The sequence below is a fragment of the Oxyura jamaicensis genome, chromosome 2, assembly GCF_011077185.1.
Source record: "Oxyura jamaicensis isolate SHBP4307 breed ruddy duck chromosome 2, BPBGC_Ojam_1.0, whole genome shotgun sequence".
NCBI classification, from domain to species: Eukaryota; Metazoa; Chordata; class Aves; order Anseriformes; family Anatidae; genus Oxyura; species Oxyura jamaicensis.
Genome location: NC_048894.1, coordinates 34,457,655 through 34,462,605, shown reverse-complemented (window position 1 = coordinate 34,462,605; position 4,951 = coordinate 34,457,655). Strand labels below are relative to the sequence as shown.

At 39.5% G+C, this 4,951-nt stretch overlaps 1 long non-coding RNA gene across 1 annotated transcript; it reads right to left on the bottom strand.

The window, feature by feature from the left end:
* Positions 1-3,798: 3,798 nt before the first annotated feature.
* On the bottom strand, positions 3,799-4,727 carry LOC118163080. Its single transcript, XR_004748831.1, has 2 exons — positions 4,679-4,727; positions 3,799-4,423 (listed from the first exon to the last, which is right to left on the bottom strand). It is a non-coding gene; the product is annotated as an uncharacterized LOC118163080 (long non-coding RNA).
* Positions 4,728-4,951: the final 224 nt, after the last annotated feature.

Below are 4,951 nucleotides of genomic sequence, written 5' to 3'. Positions count from 1 at the left end.
AGAAGTCACAAGCTTTGTTGTAGTAAATAGCTAGCATCCGGTCCATCTAAAACAATTGCACAAGCACGCTGCCACAGTATTTCTATGAGTGGCTCAGCAAAGTAAAAATATCAAAAGGAAGGATGTTAGATTGTCACTCATTAAAGTTAGTGGGAATGCAGGTGACTGATTTGTATTTTGGGGGAAGATCCAGATTAGTTGTGGAATCAAACTTGAGTTTTTTGATTTCAGGTCTTACAGAATAGGAGGAGTGAGGCTTGTTTTTGTTTTATGAAGCAGCAGCTGTCGTGTTTAGCTTTTGGATAATGCTACCAGTCTAAATGTGACATTTCAGTAGTTTCTTAATAGTTCCAAATTAAGGAGTCAAAGCACCATTGCCAAACATTGCTTAACCCCATAAACATTATTCTTGGCTGCAGGTTACATATTTGATGGGGCATGCCTTTGAAATGGATCTTGCAATGTTTTCACGTGTAGTTATACGGATGCATAAAGATTGTCAATAATGACTAGACAAAAGGTAAATTTTTAAAATACACTTTTTCATAGTATGTATTACTCTATCAGTGGTCCAAAACAAATACACTGATACATTGGGCTTCTCTTACAGGGGAGAACAGAACTTGAACTTGTAATAGTAAAGGAACCAGTAGATATTCTAGTCTCTCCTGTCTATCAAAGGCCAATAAAATGCACACTTCTGGATTATGACTAACCATTTGCCTTTATCTAAAACACATGCAAAAAAACACATCCAAAAAACTCTTCCAGGACCAAAGCCAACAAAATTCTGTGTTGCTACATGGAGGATGAGTTGAACGGTTTAAAACTGGTGTCCTGAAAACCAGGTTATTCCAAGAGGGGAGCAGCCCAGAGCTAGCAAGAAGAAATGCTAACCCTGGGAAAGGGTGTGAAATCCTGTCCTTTTCCATGCAGTAACGGCTGAGTCAGGACTCCAGATGGTTACATCCATCTGCTCATGATTCAGAGCTTGCATGTAAGTACTTGCATGTCTTTTTCCACAATTACTCTTTTAATCTGAAATAGAAAAAGAATGACGGTCACCTTTTGAATAATTAATTTCTGGTTAGAGGTCTTGCAGGAGGTGAGAGACCTGGATTACATTTGTTTTGGTGACAGTATGCCAATTTACATCCCTAGATTTCTAGAAGGCTGCTTTAACCACCAAGCTGAACATGTGATAGGACAAAGATATTCTCTACTTCTTCTGGAGCTGTCATTATGCAAAAGCAGAGCCAGAAAGAAAATGAGCAAGGAGGAGCTAACTATAGAAGAGCATTCAAAACACATACCTTGGAGCAGGGAAGAAGTGGTGTTCTTTCCGGGTTGTTTATGCATTTAATTTTAAACAGCCTCGTATAAAAATAACCTGGCAGCGGAGATCAGAAGTCAATCAGAAGTCAACCATGCCAGTGGTTTTACATCTCACTAACAGGGTTCACTGCAGCTTTCTACCACGGGACAGTGCTTGCTTAGGCAACATGAACCCCTGCCTTGTTCCCAATCACCCATTTTCCAGAAGCATCATCCCCTTCCTTATCATCCAGGTCTTTGAAACGCGTTTTTGTATGTTAGACCATGCTGTCCCCATCTCACCACACTGCCAGTCTTTCGGTTATAGGCACCCAAAAGCTGTTTAAAGGAAGCATCAAATAGCATTCTTGTCTTCATGGTACCCTGCAGAAATGTACTGCTCATGCCCCCGGTCAGTCATGGCTATCTGGTGACAAATTCTTTTAAGATGTCTGATGGTTCTTAATCTGTGGTATTGTCTTTTATTGGCCTTCTTTAATTCTAAACTAATAGAGCTAACTCAGGCTGGTAGTTTTACATGACTTTTGGCTGCATTTCTTAGTTTCTTACTGTGAGCTGCAACCTGGGAACTGAGCAGTAGTTTTGCTCAGCTTTCCCTGATACGTAGTACTTTCAGACAAATAGGAAAAAATGCACCACATACAATGAATTAAAACAAAACAAACAAACTAACAAAAACCATTGGTGTCACCTATGTGTCACTGGTATCCTTAAGAGCCTGGTGCCCTTACTCAGATTCCGTTGCAGGAAAGTGCCTACACTGACGGGAACCAGCCCTTCACAGAAACACACATACAAACACAGGATAGTTGAGGTTGGAAGGGACCTCTTGAAGATCATCTAGTTGAACCCCCGGGCTGAGCAGGATCACCTAGAGCACGTTGTGCAGCATGACATCCATGTGGGTTTTGAGTATCTCCAGAGGAGACTCGATGACCTCCCTGGGCAACCTGTGCCAGAGCTTGGTCACCCTCACAGTAAGGAAGTGCCCCCTCATACTCAGCCAGAACCTCCTGTGCTTCAGTTTGTGCCCATTGCCTCTCGTCCTGTCACTGGACACAACTAAAAAGAGACTGTCTCCAACCCTTCAACACCTTCCCGTCAGATATTTATACACATTAATGAGGTCTCCCCTCAGTCTTCTCTTTTCCATGCTAAACAGGCCCAGCTCCCTCAGCCTGTCCTCATACGACAGAAATCAAGCTTTTCTGTATCATACCGTGTTTCTTATGGGACTCTGACATTTTATTTCCAATTATTTTGTCAGCTTACCTGCTATTGATATTAAAACTGAAGTTCTTCCCAATTTTAGTTTTAAAAGGAAGATACCACATTTTCAACTCTACAGATTTTGGCTGTACTAACTAATTTTAATTCTGATTCTCATGTACAAATTTTCATTGGTTAGCTTACCTGTCTGGTTTTTCTCTTCTTTATTTTACCTGCTACTGTTATATTTTATACTTGTATTGGCTGAACAGCAGGTACTTTACTGTTCAAATGGGCAGTTTAATTTGCACATCTCTTAACTCTGTAGTGGATTGTTGTTTTTTTACAACAGATAATCACTTTACTCAAAAACACTTATTTCATTGCCTTTTTCATTATTGAAAATCTTTTCTGGTGAATGAGAGGGAAAAAAAAAAAGGTTCACTTTTTAACAGCCCTTCACACCGTGACATTTTATTTTACTACTCTGTATACACCACTCTTTTTTGACCCAACTATTCTTAAGTATTGAACAAGGGTTGTGTCCTTCACGGGAATACCTGGGTAATAATCTTTTCTTGAGAGTCTCAGAAACATACTTCCAACAAGCAATCACATGAAGTGCTGACACTTGAAACTAGATCAGTTTGTTGTATACACCAAATGAACAGAAGAGGGAGCCAATGTACTAAATAAAAAGCAGAAGAAAACCCTAAGTGCAGCTGCAGGTACTTTAGAACAAACCTTAGGCATCTGGAAAGACAACGTTCATTTGTACGAAAAGCAGTTTTACTGGAAGCGCTCAGCAAAAAGAGCTGGAGGTGACTAGTGCAGCCGAATGCATTGGTATGTCTACAATAATCATAGGGTCTTCTGAACTCTTAAACTGATTGATGTTTCATATTTCATCAGGCTAGCTCAAGATTGAAGTAGCCTATATTAAATTTCAACTTATTCAAATGGTAAAATATTCAGTTAGAAAGGATAATGTTTCTTTCTGACTATTAAGAGAATCTTAATCTAAAGTGGGGATCTCTAATGGGTACTCTGGCGTTGTTCCTATTGTGGAGCTCACATTGATATCATCAGTTGAAGTACTATGCCTGAAATGCATATACAGCCTGTAATACAGTTCCTCCGCTAGCAGTTAGGTAGGAACATGTCGACTTTTGTTAGTAAAAATGTTTTTTTTTATTATTCTGTTTTTCATACTGTTTTACAAATGGTATTTGATGATAGACTCAAATTGCTCAAAAAAACATGATATATTTTATAATGCAAGTATACAAGTAAATACTGGTGTTACAATTTAAGGTCCTAGGAAAACTAACACTTGCCACCTTGAGTCAAAATTTTAATTAGCTAGGGTGCTTAGCTTCGTTAAGTAAACTATTAATATCGCTTTTCTAGCACATGCCCAAATACGATGCCTTTGCTTCTTCAAGACCATGTTTTTCTTCATATCAAACTATATCTGATTGCAACTAAAGATTCTGAATGAGACCCAATCAGGAATCCCTTCTATTCTTTTGCTTAAAAGATGGCATCAGCTCTTGCAATACTCAGAGACTTAAACCTACAAGGCTTTGAGCACCCATGAGTGCTCAAATCTCAAATTAGCTCTATGTGCATGTTGCAAATTAAGCTTGTTTTTCAGTGCCTAACTCTATCAGAAGCTGTGCGATCAGACATTACAAATTTAGTTCATACAAGTGTGTGCTGTCATTCTGAGTTCTCAGAAAGATGACGTCTCTCTCCACACCAGCATGCCAATGACACATCAGAAACAACTCTCCAAAGAATGAAGCAATCCAAAGCAAGGGCTTTGCAGCTGAAATATACTTCCACATCAGGAAATCTATCAAGAACATGGAGAAGTCTTCAAGGGATGAACAGGGTCACAGGATAGAAAACAAGATGACACAAGTGAAGCAAAGAAAGGGGAATCAAAGTGGAAATGAAATGAGGTTAGCACGGACTGAAATGCTACATATTATCATTACATGCTCAGCAGTTACAAGGATTAGCACTGTGCCTGTGCTTTAGCCTACTTAGTAAGGGTATTGCCAGGTGTTGTACACTGAAATGAGAAGCAGTGGAAACCTAGAAGCAATAAAAAACAAAGTTAACCTACCTTCAACTGAAGGTTTGTCAACTGTGTGTGTGTGTTCAGTGAATATCCCTCTGTTCAGATGCATTTAATTTTGCTTCAGCTCTGTGAAATCACCCGTTTGAGGCTACCAGTCTGTATTTTGCTGCCGCTTATTTTGGTGTTATATATCCCACATTAGCACATCAGCCAGCTGAGACGTGGTGTGGTATTTACTCAGTGCACGTATCAAATGATGTTTTGCTGGGCTGTAAGCTCTGATCTATCTTCTGCAACACTAGAGCCTAACGTCCCCAC